Here is a 19109-nt window from a genome sequence, read left to right as displayed (position 1 = left end):
TTCAGAAATAAGTTACGTATTTAGTTGAACAATAGCTCTATCATTTAAACATAGTTACATTCAAAAGCGCTTTAGATTCTAAACTTTGTTATCTAAGTCCTAAACAGTTAATCGTTGAAATCAAGTGTAAAGTAAACTGATATATTTATTATTTGATAAACATGTATAATCAAACTTAATAATTAGTTTTGTGTATAAAAAAGCTTACGACTTATATATTATAATAGTGTTGTAGTGAACAAGAACACAAGTGGGGACAATCGAATGTATTTAACAAAAAATTACAAGACTTGTTAATAAAATCTAACAATCATATAGTAAATGCTTAATTTGTAAAATGTCCACCAATTGTCTCAAAATGACTCAGATTTCATTGTTGTTGCATTTTCATACAAATTGCATCCTGTTTCGATTCTTTGCCATTCGATCCTCTTGTCTTTCTGCTGCCAGACCTTCTGTCCACGACTAACATCACATACTACTTATGTCAATATAAGTAGCACACACCACAATATCACTATAATGATCCAGGAACATTTACTTAAGTAATGTTTTAACTTCATATGTCACTCAAGTGACTTCTACCATTTTTGAAAACATTCAATATCAACATATAATCATTTTGAATAGAATGTTTTTGTGGTTTATTACAATCATAAATTTAACTCTATCAATAATTGATAGATCATTTGTCACTATATGGAACTTTTTTTCGTAGTTAATACTTTTTTTTCAATTACTGCTAGATGAACCTATTTGGTTATATCCTCACAGTAATTAACCCTGAATGCTATGTTGGAATTGTTAGAAATAATAGAAATTATATAGAAACGTAAAAAGAATAATTTATAAATTGAGTAATTGCAAAAATGGCGGGGTTTTTATTTTTAAAACAATCCCAATTATTGTCATAATCATGTTAGATTTGAACGGTTTTAAGTTGTTGATTCTATCCTATTTGAAAGGGATGTTTACCTTGTATTTATGTTGAGATTGCTTTTAAGACCAAATTAAAAAACAACCTTCTACTTAAATAAAATGAACAGTCATATTATATAAGGGTTTGAAAAATAAAATAACGAATGCTAAAACAGAAAAGTATTACGATCTTCATTTGCGTTTATAGACTTAACATGTGTAATTAACTAGATAATATTAAAATCCTGTTTGCTCTAAATGTAAAAAGAGTCTACTATTTATTAAATATAATAAGAAAGTATTATCTATCTACTGTCGGTCTCATAATAGTAAATGAAGATACATTAGTACGTAGTATGAAATATCGAATTTGAGGAAAATCAACTAGTAAAATCAAGCAAGTCATCATAATTCATTTAGTCGAATACTAATCTCATACTTACAAGTGACTGATTTTGAGTTAAATACTCAACATTTTAATGATACATCCTAATTGCAGAAATATAATTATCTTGAAATTAAGCCAGATACCCATTAAAAAACAATCGGTGTTTTGGGTGTTACATCATAATTGACTACTTTTAAAAATATGTTATTAGACTACAATTCAATGGGCTAAAGATAACACTAATGTTGATATGATCATGTTCATACACTGTTGAAGAGCAAATAGTTGGCCTAAAATAATCCATAATTTTCCCTTGCATTTCAATCGTATCCTGGCAAATATTTTTTTTCGGAGAGGGGTTTTTGTGAATATTGTAGTAATTTAATGGTTGAATCCATAAGTTAATTGAAATTAGGCCACTATGGAATACCTGAAAGCCCTGATATGAAACTTTTCATCAGTGCGCATCCACGATAATTTTTTTAAAATGAAAACCTATTATCGGGTTGGTTAAATCATTACAAATTACCCATTATCAAATGTCGATTGTATATATTGTTACTAAAAGAAATTCAGAGAGATTCATGTCCAATCATAAAAGTAACATTATACAATAGGCTAACCAAAGATAACATATTATTGATTTCACTGAAACTAAACATAATTACAATGATTATGAGAATGGTGCTCATCGAGATTGTAGTAATTTTAATAGTTGAATACATCAATCAATATAAGTTAAAAAACCACCGATGATTCCAAGTTTTTCAATAATGGTCTGACTTACATATTGACTCATGAATTCAACTATTATAATTACAATTACCAATGATAAAAAACTGTAAACTATATAGAATATTCTTTATTATGACCATAGTTCAGTTTATTTTATTTAAACCTGTCTGTATATTATATACATCTATGTGAATTGATTCATTGGATTACAATCCATACACTTTTTGTTGAAAAAATAAATCATTGACCTAAACTGAACGACTAATGTCGTTAGATCAAAGGTAAAATACAATAAAAAATATTATGATCCCTATGATAATCAAATGGTATGCCAACATTTTTTTATAATAATATTTTGTTTAGATTTTTGACTCAATGCTATATGAGATTAGTTTCATAAGTACAGTTTATTACTTATGAAATAATTAACTAAGTAGTAATTGTTAATAAGTGAGAATAGCTAAAATTTTTTTGTGACTCATTTTGTAAACGATGTTAGTCATTTTGTTTATTTCGTTTGGATTAGAGGCACGGGATGATAAAAGAACAGGATAAGTGTTAGTTGTAAAGATAAGAGAGTTGTTAGGAGGTGTATGAAGGATTTGATTATGAACAACATGGTCTAGTGTGATGTTTATATTTTTACAATTTCTACCACTATAGGATTTCAATCGATAATTGTATCACTGTACTAATTTGGTATGGCAACTCGAACGGATGTACGAACGTACGAAGTTCTAAGATGTGACTGACTGACTGACTGACTAAGTTTATTTCGTCATGGATAATGATTGATTTCAAATGAAACTGCTTGATGTAAAGTCATTTAATCAACATATTTCACATAAGTTTAGATAACTAGAAAAAATTGGATAAGTTTTGTTCTTTCAAAGATGTAAGACTTTATTTATCAATATTAATAAATGATCCCATTTGATTGTTTTTAAAAGTTTTTTATATATAACTCGAAAATATATATAGATTTTAATTTCATGGACAACAATCATTTTTAGATTAACTTGAAGATAAATTCAAGGATATCCCACATAAATCAACCTGGAATTCTTAATATCTTGTTTTTTTGAATGTGTTTAATTTGGATAGATCCCATTGTATTGAATTATCAGTCAAATATTTAGATTCCAACAAGTAGTCACATTGAATTAACTCTTGTCCTATGAAGTTGAAATCAGTTACTCATGATGTAATGTTATGTGAAATTGATTGGCAACTAACTTTGATTTAAACCAATATAAACCTGATGATTATCATCAAAGACACAAAGCTGAAGTTCTATCCAGGTACATAAAGTAAAATAAAATCACTAAATACCTCTAGACCAACTATATGTTTGGTGGAATGGGGTATAATAAATTCAAACTACAATAATCACCCCTTTTTATTTATATATATGCACAGATAAAACTACTCAAACCTAGTATGCCACTGAAGTAAATAATCTTCACCGTTAATTTTTCCTATTTGAAAGGGGGTTCTTAGTTAGCAAACAAACTAAGACTGAATAGCTGACTATTAATTATTTAGAATATATTTTTGAATTGGCCAGAACTTAGATGAAAAAAATATAACTAATAAACTTATAGTCATCTATGTTATATCATCATTATTTCTCTAAAAGTATCTATTGAAGTCATTGGCTAACATTTTAGAAACTGTATGTATACAAAGTCATAAATCGACTGATTACCAAGATTAGGTACCAAAATGTTCATTTTCAGAGAAAAATTAAATTATACTGTCAAGTAGATGGAGTAAATGCAGGTAGTCCTGTGGGATCAATTTTTACTGATATATTTGTCGAAAATATGGAAAGAAAAAAAACTTCTGTGTAACCATGTAAATAATGAAATTACTCTGTTGGAAGGCTTTTTATAAGGCACATTCCAATATGAATTTGCATTGGAACATGAAATAGATGATTCATTTCATTTCTTAGGCATAGGTATCTCCCGATATGACAGCGATGCTTTTCGAAGACATTATCGAAACTTTTGTGGGTCTCATACGATAAGCTACAAATCGCGACTGGTGAAATCTCTATACTGTGAAGTTAGAAGGCTATGTTCAATAAATAATCTCAAAGTATACGGAAATAGAGCCATGGAAATGACGAAGTGTATACCACATTTAGTGATAAATAAATATTCTAGTGAATATCACACAAGGAATGAAATTTATAAACTTGACAAGAAATGTTTATTCATTAAACTAATCAACAAAAGTGATGAGTAGTATGAATTTGAAAGTGACTGTAAAAATTATGTTTTCTGAAGATAAATTAATACTTATATGCACAACACTATACTCAATAACATTAATAGAATTAGAGAGGTACATTTCTTGAGTCATATCTAACTTCATTTACTAGTTTATATGTATGTGCAAAAACAATGACTTTGCACGTTTTACTTCTAAGTTTTCCAAGAACCTTTGCCTTAAAATAAAAATTAGTTTCTACATTTCGATTGCACTTGGAAGTTTGGATATGAAAAACAGGATAAACAGAGTGTGCATATTTAAAATCATCTATAACCAGAACAAGTAAATATAGGTAAGACTATCATAGGCCATTAAAACTTTGCCTTTGTATTGAAAAACTGTGTGGTTAATCTCCAGCAGTCTTGATTATAAAAACAGCAATACTAAAAACTTAATTGTTTATCGTTTGAAAAAGAAATAAGGGGAACATTTGTATCTTTGTATAAAATGATGCTTTGATATGTGTTTTTGTCATAAAATGAAATTCATCCAAGATCGAAGACCGTTAAGTACTGGATAGCCAAATGATGTGGTTGCCGTGTCAATATCAAGCTTTAAACCACATCCGAGTATTTATATATTCATTCTGATGATTTTTTTGTGCCTAATTTTGACGTTGTTTGTCAATTTTTCTATGAACTTTTTCAGCTAGGAAGTTGAATCGTCCATAATTCAGTAATTAATTAGTTTGCGACATTTTCGTAATTATTAGGCTAGAGATCTTTGGGTTATGTTTCATTCAGCACCAGCAGAATCTAAAGTTATGTTAATTAAAACCGTACTTATAATGAACCTTTCAAACTAAAGGACTTTTATGAATTCTTTGTAAGTTATTTCATTTGAGCTGTTATTTATAATCATTTCTCATTGTTGATACAGTTGTGACGGTCAGAAAGTCTCGGCTGTTGTATGTAGACACAATGTCTTAACACGACCGTGAAACTGATTAAGTGTTTGTTGACATATTATACAGAAACTAAATGTTTTGCTCAAACAATTATTTGTTTAGTCAAATCTTTAATTTAAATTTAATGAAAAAGTAGCTAATTAATAACTATCAATACGAATCTTATGGCATCAGAAACTGACAAAAGTATAATTATGCAGATCAATGAAAATTGTAGTTAGTTGAAATCATGTTGATATTCATTAGATCTAAACGTTTTCGGTCTCAATTGGTTTATGACCTTTCGAGACCACTGTCAATAAAACCGCTGTACAAAGCAACCTCGTATTCCGTGTTGATTCAGCTAATGTAAGTCTTATAAATACAATAGCATCAAGTGAATTCATACCTTTTATAAAACGTTTCATGTCTATCAATTATAAAATTATGAATGGTGATTTTATGTAGAAAATTCCACTAATAAGTAAAGAAAATTAGAGAGAGTTGGTAATGTTTATTAAAATATAAGAAGAATAAAACGATTAGCTATAATTTATGCCTAATCTATTTTTTTAAAAATCCTAGCTTATCATTTATCCAGGATGTTAGGCTGTTAGAGACAATCTAGAGGTAACCCTGAACCTAGATTTCCTCTTTTTTTAGGCATTTTTCTCCATGACGTACATTTAATCTCAAAGAAACTAATACTGTCCGTAAAATTCGGATTCGCATTACTCAGGACCGCAGTTTAAGATATAACCACCAAGTTTTTCAGTCTGCTACTGGTTGATTGTCAGGAATACATGCACAAATTTTACAAACATTCATTTAAGTCAAGCTTATATAATCGCTGCCAAAGCAATCTAATCCCTTAATTAGATTGTTTGTTTAAAACAATAGTTATGGTAAGCATTGAGTTTCATTTCAAATATATATGTTAAGACGTGATTTGTTGATAAACGAATTGGTAAAGAGACAACTTGTCCCCTTTCAGTTTTTTTTCTAACGACTATCACTTGTTTTTTTTTATGTAGCTAACTTCACATCTTATATTAGACATATTCATACATAACATAAATGTCTGATGACAAAATGTTTTTGCCAAACTTTCCGGCAATCTCTGCTCTAATCTTCTTGAATTCATTTTTCTTTTATTGTGAGAAATGTTAACATTTATATAATTGACAAATAATCCCCAAGATTTATTTATTCATATTAAGATTTCATTAAATGTGAATTGGTATTGTGATTGTATGCATGTTATATGAATGACTTATAAATATTCAATCTTATCCCTAGCTGTATATCTAATCATCCGTCTTTCTGTATATGCACATTTGTTAACATATTGGTTCTACATTGTTTTGTTCAAATTTTGGAGGGTATCATTATATTATATTTATTCATTTATTTCCTAGTGTAACTCACTTAATCATTTGTTTCTCTACTTATCTGTATTCAGCTTTTAGCTTTTTTTCCAAATGAAATTAATCATTTCATTCTAATTGCTTATTTCATTGTTGAGTTTAAAGCATGATTAAAGTCATGTTTTCTTCTTGTATGTAGTATAGGCTAAACAAAAAAATTAAACGATTATAATGTCATATAACCGTTTTCCTTTCTAACAAACAAGCTGTAAATGATGAGAAACAGTTGAAAATACGATAGCAATTGGGTTATTTTTCTATAGAATAATAATACTCTAATGATTAAAATTAAGCAATTGATGATTATCTATTAAGTTTAAAACCGGAATCGAACTAATGTTAAACACTCTAAATTCTAAAGTATTTATTAAACATTATTATCTGAATCTTTATTGACTTTACATTATCTACGTTAGTAAATCTAACGGCCAAAATATTACAGTGAAGCTAAAAAGGGGATGATGAAAGCTAATATGTTTTGGTGGTTAATTTTAGCGAATCTCAAAAACTTACATATTGAATAACAGAATATTGAAGAGTAATTTGTCAGAATTATCATAATATGGAGGTAGACATTAATTTCGAAACAAACATTAACTATATATAATCAATGCATATAAAATAATGTGATATAATAGGATATGTTGTACTCAATAATACAAAGAGTTTAAATCCAGTCACAGTAATGGGTAATGTTTGTAAACTAGATTAACCTTAACATTAACATCAACTATGAACTATGTTAACGCATATGATGATTCCATTTAGTAAATCTTAAAGTTAGCCTGCCAAGTATGAAGTTATGTGAACAATTTATCTATTTTTGATTACATATTCCAAGAATTCTGTTAAGGAATGTTTTGTTAACCAGACTAAATTGTTATTTAATATTTAGATCATCACTTGTTGGGTTGAACAACTGAACTTCCTATATGTTGTTTCCACATTTAGAATATCGACAGCAATGTCAAGTAGATGATGAATTGTAGTTCATAAAAGAGACCACAGTAAAGTCTTTTTTATAAACAGCACTTTAATATTTGGTTTGCAGTGGATCATGCATTTTCTTGATGCTGGTGATCAGCGTAATTCGAATCGTTGTATAAAAAGATCGATTCGCTGAAAAGACACTTGTAGTGAGTCTTATTTGAATTTCATTAGTTTCTATTCAATAAGCTGCAAAAGGTCTTTGCTTAGAACACTATTCAGTCGTGTACTGACACCATGTTAAAAGAAAAGATTGGAGAGGAATTAAACATAGTTGAATAGTGTTTGCGAGGTAATGGTTACCTAAAAAAGCTTACCAATTAGTATGGGAAGGAGTAGAATTTGCTATGGTCAAGAAAAAGCCAACCATTTTATGACTTGGATTCTAAAATGATGAAATAGCTAGCGTGAATAATTGTAGACTAAGTGCCGCACTGAAGAGGTTATGTCAAACAAAAGTTGACAAACTTCCACCTCATATTACTTTCAGTCGTATTTACCAGTCCCGAATCACTTGCATTGGAAAAACAGAAAGGAGGCTTCTTATTAACATCTTATAGTACAACCAAAAAGGACAACCCATTTTCAGCAGTTGATAATTTAAAACTGTTATGAATAATCAATGCCCAAACAATGTCGAATTTACTTCGTTGCACCGAAGCCATAGCTTTTAACAAGTCGAAACCAAACATATTTATTATAAAGGATACAGTGGTACGTTTCTCAACACCCTAGCAACTTCCATTTTTTGTTGTTCAGTTAGGTAATAACTTATTTCATATTCTTAAAGATATATTCCTTTCTTTCATTCTTGTGTCTTTTTTTCGGCTTTACTCACTTTACTCCATTAATATTTCCAATTTTATGGCTGTTATTACGTAACAATGATATCAATTTTCATTCTCTAGAAACGTGTTTCCACGTGTTTTAGAATTTTTTTCTGGAATTTTCATTCATTAACACAAATATTTATTCATTTTACACATTTGAAATCCTTTCATAACTGTTTCTTTTGCTCCACTAATCTCTATTAATATGATACAACGTCTAAGTTTGAATGAATATTCTCACAGTCCCTGGGCGCCGAGTTAATGTCAGATACTAAAATGTCCGCCATTGAATTTTAAATAAATCCAACATTTCGCTCGGCAATCTCGTCTAAGTTTTTTTCAAGGAAATATAACCAAACATCAATATTATCTAATATAAATAGGTAGATGGTTCTTCGGTTGACTGTATACTAAACAGGTCATCCAATTATGTTAACAATTTTGAAAGTAAGTATTTGATGTAGTGCGTATGAGACATCTTGTGTGTAATAACAAGTATGTTAAGATAACAGTTTGTGTCTATTTGTAATTGGATCTGAGGTATGAGAAGGAATTTCGCTGATTATTTATTGCCTCTGATCAGTTAATTTTTGAAGAAAACAGACAATTTTTTATAGTTGATATGAGTCAAACATGTCACAGCATGCATAAAGTGAAGATAGATAAACAGAATTAAAATAAACGAGTGGACGTTTTTTATTGTGCCATTCAAGTTAATCGTTCACCCTTTATTTAGATGAACCAACTGATTAGAACAGTTGAAAGTAATTGTTGTCCAGATAACAACTGATTGATTAAATGGAATAAGTTCATCTTTACTTATTAATTCTTAGTTGCCACGGGGCAGCTAATTGTATACCGTTTCTCATATTAATACTGTTTGGATATGTCCATATGTGTAGGGCATCAAGTGTTAGTCTCCCCCTCTGTAAGAACTAAAACCGTTATGTAGGATTTTTATACCACTAACATCGATCGTATGACCTGACTCTATTGAGTGCAATGCTATCGCTGACTTGTTTTTAAACTTGTTCATGTCATCTGAAGATTTAGGAATGTGCTTCAAGTAAAGTTTGTATTCCTTCATCCTTTACATTAAGTTGTAGTGATGTCTCATGTACATAATCTTTTTGTTCCTCTTTGTGTATTGAATCTTTGATTCTTACCATTTTTGATCGTAGAGTATGGTTTGTTCGAAAGAATAGTCTTATATTTGGAAGAGTTAGGATCCTTCTGATCTCTTTTGAAATTCCTTTACGATAGGGGACCACCACCATGTTAACCCATCCTTTTTGTTTATCCCTTTTCTTATCTTCTCGATCTTCTTTCTTAATCAATCTTTTTATAAAATCCCTAGGATAATTATTCATCATCAGAGTGGACACAAATAGATTCATTTCAGTTTCTTTATCACTTGGTTCAGTGACGATTTTTTTTAATTTTGGTTATCAAATTCTTGATCACTATCACTTTGTTGTGATGAGCCTGTTCTGACTCGTAATTTAGAAATTTCACCTAATATGTTGGTTTTCAGAATATTATAATTTTTAAACAATCATTACATTCTCTTTCAACCCAACGGTCCAGAAAAGGTAATCTATGTTCAGCGGGTTCCAAATCCTTAATGAATTTAATTTTGTCGGGTAAACTGTTGAAGTTTATAAACAGTTCGTCTAATCCATCTCTTTTTATGATGACAAAAGTGTCATCTACGTACCTTAACCGTATTGTTGGTGGAAGGGGATACTTTGAGATAGCACTTGTTTCCAATGAATGTATAAATAAGTTAGTAACGATTGGAGAAACCTGTAATCATATAGCCTCACCTGTTTGCCTGCACAAATCTCGAAAATTGAAAAACGTTGAATACAAACATAGATCCAGAGCTTTAGTAATATCTGAGGGACCTAACTTACATCGTTGTTTAAGTTAAGTGTTAGAATCTAAAAGATTATGCGCAATATTAAAATCCTTCCTAATCGGAACATTAGTGAACAATGAACAAACACCAACACTTACCATTAATTCATATTCCATGTGGATAGTAATGATGAAGTCTTTAAATTCACTAGAATTTCTTATTCCAAACTTTATTTCGCTTTCATATGGTTTAAGAATCTCGGCTAGATGTTTATGAAGATTGTTGGTTGATGAATTTGTATAATCAACTAATTGTCTTAGTGGAACATCTATTTTATGGATTTTTCGTAACCCATAGAATCTACAAGTGCTGAAGCTTTTTGCATATAGAGAGAACCACAGAGAAAGTCCTAGTTTCGATTTTAAAGACTGTAGCATTTTGGCCGTCTCGGTCTTCAACTTATTTAAAGTGGCTCTACATTTATTTTTCTTGGTGTTTTCGTAAGGTCTCTTGTAGAGATGTTCATTTACTTTTCTTTTAAAACCAGAAATATTCATAACAGGAGTTGTATCACTCTTGTCTACTCTTATAATAAAAAGTTTTCTGTCTTTACTCAACTGTTTTGGAGCATGCACTTCCTCTTTAGATGCATTAAGTGTAAAGTTTTTGTTTATTACTATTGTTTCTAGGTTGTATTCAGCGGACGAGAGTTCATGAAGGAAAGAAATTCACTTTATTCTAAAGCACTTGTTGTTCTTTCTTCAATCAAATTTATCAGTAGGAAAAGTTGTTTGTAAAGTTTGTGATATTTACTAAAACAATTCACTTTTTATTTAATTTCTTTGTTATTCCGCCAATCAAGAATCATAGCAGTTGTAACTACATGCACAAATTTTGTATTTGTTTACTTGTGTCTACTGACTTATAAACTCACTTTGAAACATGTTTATGAACTGTGAAACAAATATTACACTAATTTTATATTCAGTGGTGTGCTTTTAAAATATTTCATAGAATACAAAATTAAGTAGAATAAATCGTATTTATAACGTATTACATCAAATTGTAAATGTACAAGAGGCTTATATGTCATTTTTCAAAGTTATGGATGTTCCTTTGATGAAATTAGGTATATAGGCAGTCACTGTAATTAATTATTGATCAATATATACTGACATGTGTTGATCAAGTTTAGAGAATATATATATATATAAATTTATTCTGGTTAGAGTTTTTCTTAGCGAGTTAGTTTTCTACGGGATGGGGTCGCTAATCCCATGTCCAATACTCCTCCTTTATCTGGGCTTGGGACCGGCAGTAGCCTCAGAGGGGCTCCAGGCGGAGTTATATGTATATACCATTTGAATAACTGTGCTCTGAAACAGATAGATGATAAGTGATATAACAGCATGGTCAAATTAAGTGTTTTAAAATAAAACAAATTAAACAGTCAGACAAAACGATATTTTTCTCTGATCCATGTTGTAATTAGTCTGTTTCCATTCGTTAATACATACTTAAAAGTTTATTTTATTTTTCTTAGGTACTTATTCAAAATTAAGCTAAATTATTTTATCTGAAGAAACCGTCATTATTTAAAGCCACTTACCCTTGAAGAAGAAATTTTTTAGAACTACACTGCTTGTACACTAACACAGTTAGGTGCATTATATCTGTGCTTATGTAATTTGTGCTCGTAGTATTGATTACCGAACGACAAATTTTGAACTTAGCTGAAAAATATTATGCAGTATATGATCTTTGTCATTTTAAAGAGGGCAAGAACGAAGATTGGTGTAGAATAATATGAATTCATTTTATTTCGTTAGATCTTCATCAGCTGCTTACATCCTATAATATTTTAAAGTCAATGTTATTACTGATATTGACATACTTTTGCATACGAGGGTGATTAGATAGGAATATGTGTATCATGATCTAACGAAGATTCCGATAAAGTTATTAAGGTCATAAACATTTTGTTTTGGACAAATAAAGTTTGAGAGGGAAAGTTCTAGAACATTGAAATAGTGATTAGAACCCATGGAGTTAACAAACATTAGATGATTGTATAGAGAATTGAAACCAGTCAGTTATGAGTTGAAGAAAAATGGAAATGATGTAATTTAGACTTCAGAAGGAGTTGAAATAATGAATGACGTAATAAACAAAAAGAGGTTCAATGTTATCAGGGCAAAGAGAGATTTATTACTGCCTCTTATTGGATACATAGATCTGGTTTTAAACGTTTGATTGTTATCGCTTTGGCAAATTTCAAAAGGTTGGAGTTTGATTGTTTGTTAATAACCTTAAAGGACTTCAGTGTATCAACTACATGTCCTGTGTTAAGGAGATGTCTTGTGATGACACTGCCAAATGCTTTTAATCCACTTGATCTCAAACGTTTCGGAATACGTACTTTGAATCGGAAGTAGCCTCTTTTATCTGTTCTACCAATGTAACTGCTTTGGCAGATACATGTAAATTTGTATACACATTTGGTGGTAACATAAAATGGATACCTATTGACCTGTAGTGACTCACTTTTATCACGAGAACACGATTGGTTTATTGAAAACAATTATTATTATAACAAATTGTACCAGTGACTGTTTTAACGTGCTCTTTGTTTAACTGTGCTAAAAACATCTATTATACTTACTTCGATTGTAACCTCGCGCGAATCCGGTTACGCTCAGCAACCAAGCTTGTATCCTGACACGATCTCGGTATTCTTTCGATACCACGAGATCGCCAGCAAATATATCTCGACTTGGTCCATTAACTGCCTTCTGATATTTGGCTTTCGGGGGATTTTATGGAGATCCTGGCACGCGTTCCTTTGTAGTGGTGTTCATAGTCAATTTCGACCTGACACCACGCTACAGACCTTTGATTGTGTCAAAGAACATGTTATTTTGAACAGGACAATCAGTTTAGCTGCAGGATAAGTTCTTGTCAATGCAGTTTTTAGTTTTATACTGATTGACCCTGTGACATCATCACGTTTAAATTTAGGTTGAATAAAAATAGGTTTTAGATTTGCTGTAGTTTCTTTAAGTTTTTGTATCTTCACGTTTCCCATACTTCTCAATAAATTTCAGTGGGTACCCGTTATTCTTTAAACATTTTTTTTAACATTCATAACTTCCTCTTCTAGTGTATCGGCAGTACATATTCTTTCTGTTCTGTGAAACAGTGTTGTGAAAAGTGCCTTTTTGTAACTGATTGGATAAAAGCTATTGATATTGAGATAAACCCCATTCCACTAATTGAAAACATTATGTCATAACGCAACCAAATATTGTCTTTCGAACGAATCTGTACGTGATCTATCCAGAGAGGATATAATAATATTTAGTTCTTGCACTTGGTAATTCTCTTACATCTTTTATCAACTTATTTATTTGTTGTAGTTTAGATTTGACTACTGGTTGAACAATTATTGGTTGAATAACTGGGTGGTAATCAACATTTATATTTATAATAGAATGTAGAATCGTCATTTACCCGTTTATCTTATTTTGGTTTCAATGGAGAACTAGCACATATCTAAACTACCTAAACATTTATTCTTCCTTCCAAACTAACGTTTGTAATCTACAACAGGTCTCGTAAGAAAATGACCTGATGAATCGGCTGTGCAATCTACCAAAACGATTATACGACTGGTCAACGAAAAGAACCGGGATCGAGATCGCAAACAAAAGGGATCCCAGTCAAAATCTTCAAGCTTCAGCCCCTAACGGTTACGCGACTTGATCGGCGGGACGATACCGAGCACATAAATCATCCATCTACACCGCTGACGTAGAGGGTTGTTTGCTGGCCAGTTACTTGCTGAAATCAGAAGGGGATGTAAGAGCGACATATTCTGAGTGCAATCTCATCAGAAACATACATGATGAACCTCGCGTGATGTTATTTTGTGGAAGAAATATCATTACACAAGGGCTTACGGAAAACACGGATTCTGATTATGCAGACAATGATATTCTAGAGTGGAAATTCATGAAGCGGTCATTGGAGCTCAACAGAATATTGACTGAACAAGTGTTGGGACAAGCCAATAAGGACGGGGATTCTAGACCTCAGCAAGTGAAGATAATTTTCCAATCGTCTCAACTGGCTGCTGCAACTCTCGAAGCATTTCGTGTAAACAAGTACCGGTAACCTCATAAAATCTATGTCATTTCAAAATGATAAAGAGAACTATGTGTATGAAATCTATGTGCATCCGAGTAGACCACATGACTCCAGGATGAGGCACAAAAGCACATTGGAAATGACTATTTTTGCTTATGCTTTACTAAGAACAAGTGGAAACGTAGAAGGTGCAAGGACTAATAACTTGGGAAACCCTGTGTAGGTAGGTAGCCTGCCACCTCACATATGGCTCACTCAGACAAAAAGGAGGAAGCTCACATATTCAAAATTGAAAGCATAAGCTACCTATATACTAACGCCACGAGTTGCGTAGACTAAGTAACACCTATAATATTCATTTGATAAGAATATCTGAAATATGAGCATCTCGAATTACGAGTCAGAAGCTTCATTGCTCAGGCTGTCCTTGTTTCGCTATGACGGAAAAGCGGGATCTTGCTTGGTAGCACGTTATGTGTACACTCAAGATTTTATCAATCTTGGTGAATTTGTATAACGCTCAGTAAGATTGCCTAATACCTTGAGGTGTCTAGTTAGAGCCACCTACAGGAAACCCACTTCTGATACGTAGTGAAACAATCGTATTCTGGAAGGATTATCTCAGTCTACTCGTCTAGGATACACTTATATCCTGAGTCTAGGAGACTTCAGTCTTTCCAAAGTCAACTTCGCCACATACATTGGAGATGAAAACTCCACTGAAGCTCGGTTCTTAACTTCACTGAAGATATAGTATTATTCAAAAGTTTGAACTTAGCAACTCAGTGGAGAAATAGTCAGACGCCGTCACGCTTGGACTGCATATTCACAAACGAATAATTCATAATTGACAATCTCTCAATCCTGGCTTCCCTAAGAAAAAGGTGTTCATGCCGTCAATGCCTTTAATAATAATAATAATAATAATTTATGCTCAAATAACAGTCTGTTACATGAGGCATGCCGGTTTGCAGGCAAGATCATTAATAATGTTAGTGAAACTAAGCTAAACAATCCTACTGATAACACGATTGGGAATTTAAAAAGGATTGGTATGTCAGCTATACAGGTCAATCTAGAGTGGGTGGACTGGTAAGCACACCCTCAACTTGATGTGAAAACTCATTGAGAATTATTAGTGCACACGATCTTATGTGCTCCAAAGCAGTTTTTCCGCAAACAGTCCTTGAGAATGACAAGCAACGTGCAGCTGTAGTAGTACTAATTCCTAACCATACGATCTTCGTAGCTGAACAAAAAATTACTGAGAAGATTCACTTTCAACATGTAACACTAAGAAAAGGTTAAGAATGAAGGCGGGAACATTTATTTAATAGGATGGCATGGCTCAGTTTTGCAGGTGTGTGCAGCTTGCGTAACTTATCTCTTTTATTCATATTAAATGTATTGTCCTATCTCCAGCCAAAATGTGTTCTTTAAACACGCCAAACATTATCTTACTGATTTTTACGTACGACGAGTCAGAATAGACAATGGTGTAACTTCCACGTAAGATCTGATAAGTTTTCACATCATGGCAAACCTACAATTTTGGGATTAGGTCTATTAATAAAGCAGTACTAATGACGAACTAGACCATAATTCTGCACAATCATAAAGAATTTCATCCTTCGAATGTATAAGTGCAAAACGCACTATGGGACGGAGCATAAATGAACTGCTGACGACGGTACATACAGGCCGTTTAAGGCAGCAAAGAATTGATGTACGAAGGTAATAAGAGAAGAAAGGCTTCCTTGTCAAATGAAAACAAACGATCAATTTGTTATTAATAAAACATTGGCATTGACATATTCAGACCCATTACGATTTTGACTATACTGTAAATATTCTGCATTGTTCCCTTTGTACTATTTAAACTTGTGTTGATTTGATTCCATTATTCATTTACTCCAAGGAAGTGGCTAAGGTTAAGCCATGAAACGTCTCAAATACAATTTTCTACTCGTCGGGATATAAAAAAATTAATTTGTCATTAACTTTTTATTCAACCCTCAGTTTATTTGAAACTGTCAAGTCCAACCTTGAGATTGATACTGATAAATTTGTCTCTAGTTCGAAAAGCGTATTCCGTCGTTCAGCCTCTTTGATAAGTTGAAACAGTAGTTTCCCAGTTGCTCGGCTCAAATGGCCCAACCAACAACAACGGTGATGCAGAACTCTATTTTTCAAACACTTCAACCGTCTCATACCAACCACATCGACGAGAGCTTTAAATGAACCTCAAAAGGACTTTCAGGAGTGAATATGAGCGCTGCTTTGATTCATAAGAATCTGCTACACCCAAGCAAGGACGCTCCTCCTATCCCAGATATGATCCATTTTGCTGCACTAGGGGGAGTGGCTCCTAATCTTAATAAAACTACTTGGCGTAATCTCACATTCGCTAAACGGAATCACGGTATCGGAAAATCGGAGGCTGGCTCGCCTTTCAAAAAAGACCGATGCAGCGAACCCTCGAGCCACTGTCCGGCAGAGTTTCTCTTTTATTGCGTCCATTTATTTCGTCGTCATTTAGATCGGACGATGTTGTCGACGGGCTCACCACTTTATTGGCCTGGGACCTGACTCCAATTAGGTCACGTGAATGATTGTTGTTGAAATATATGTCACTTATCCTCGTATACAATTATCGACTTAAATCGCGTTAGTCAATAACGGAATTAAATAAGTCAAATAACGAGAATGGACTTTTTATGGAGCGAATGGAATACAGCGAAGCGAAACGACACGCAGTGGAGATAGCCGGTAGGCCAATCCCATTTAGTTAAGCGTTAATCGATATTTATAGGCACACAAAAATAAGTTGCAGACATGTGATGAATAGGATAAGGAATGTAAACACACATATGCGCTCATATAAAAACAGTGAAGATTGATAAGCGAATAATTAACAAGGACAAAATATGACTCAAGTAGAATGAATAGATTGGTGTGTTTGAAAGCTAGAATAAGGTATGTGGGCTTAACACGATAACTGACACTACACTCTCAATACATTCAAAAGTTATAGAGTTTCTAATATACCACAAGCTACATGACCACTTATTATTCACTAATTTTATTTCACCTCTACACCGCGGCCTTGGGAAGGGTCGTTCTTGTGTAACTAACCGGCTGACCGCGGCTGGTAGATTAACAACCATTCTTGATCACAAATGGAAGGATGATATCACATACTTTGACTTCTCAAAAGCTTTTGATAGGGTCAATTATATACGTTTCATCAATAAGCCCAAACGAATAAGCATAATGTCATCGTTAATTGATTGGCTTACATCAATAATAATATTAATAACATTAATTATCGACAGGGTAAACTTCGCTTTTTCTCAGGTTACGGAACTGCCTGGTGCAGTCCCTCAGTGCTTATTACTAGGACCTATTCCCTTCTTAATTTATATAAATGACCCTCATCACCAAGTAACGTCTGATTTATGGTTTTACGCTGACGATTCGAAACTCTGGAGAGAAGTTTGTAACCAAGACAATAAGCTGGCACTTTGGGAGGATCTAACAAGACTTCAAAGTTTAGCGGAAAACAATAGACTTAGCTTTAACACTTCAAAGCGTAAAGTGGTCCAACTGAGACCTGTTGCAGAGTATGCATATGACTAAGGTGATTTCGCTTTAAAGGTATCTCAAGTTTTAAAAATTCTAGGAGTCTTCAGACATACTTACCTGTTACTGCTACACCCAGTGGAGCATAGGCCGCCGACCAGCATTCTCATATCCACTCGGTCCTGCACCTTCGTTTCTAATTCTATCCAATTGTTGTTTAATCTTTTCATGTCTGTCTCCATTTCTCAGCCTGATGTGTTCCTTGGTTTTCCTCTTCTCCTTTGGCCTTGAGGATTCCATGTCAGGGCTTGCCTCGTGACATACTGGGTTGCTTTCCTCAATGTGTACCCTATCTACTTCCAGCGCTTCTTCCTGAATTCTTTCTCCGCTTGAATCTGGCTTGTTCTCTCCCACAGTAGGTTGTTGCTGATAATATCTGACCAACGGATCCGAAGTATTTTGCCTAGACAACTGTTAATAAACACTTGTATCTTCAGGATGATGGCATTCGTAGTTCTCCAAGTTCCCGCCCCATACAGCAGAACTGTCTTGATAATTGTATTGAAAATTCACACTATGGTGTTGTTTGACAGTTGCTTTGAGTTCCAGATGTTCTTCAGTTGTAGAAATGCTGCTCTTGCTTTTCCGATCTACGCCTTCACATTTGCATCAGATCCACCGTGTTCAACAATGATGCTGCCCAGATATGTAAAGGATTTTACATCTTGCAAATCTTCTCCGTCAAGTGTGATTCGATTGTTAAATGCTGTATTGTATCGGAGAATCTCGCTTTTCCCCTTGTGTATGTTGAGATCTACTGATGATGAGGCTGCTGCTACAATGGTCATTTTCTCCTGTAGTTGTTGTTGCATGTACAATAGAAGAGTTCGATTATCTGTGAAGTGTAGATCGTCCAGCTTCACCCTACCTGTTCACTCTAACCCGTACTTCCCCCCCAGATGTTGACGTCTTCATGATCCAGTCGATCACCAGGAGAAAGAAAAAGGGTGAGAGTAAGGAAAATTGTTTGACACCGGTCTTTACTCTGAACGAGTCTGTGAGCTGTCCT

Source organism: Schistosoma haematobium, chromosome 2 (assembly GCF_000699445.3).
Source record: "Schistosoma haematobium chromosome 2, whole genome shotgun sequence".
NCBI lineage: Eukaryota > Metazoa > Platyhelminthes > Trematoda > Strigeidida > Schistosomatidae > Schistosoma > Schistosoma haematobium.
This window is presented reverse-complemented; position numbering follows the sequence as displayed.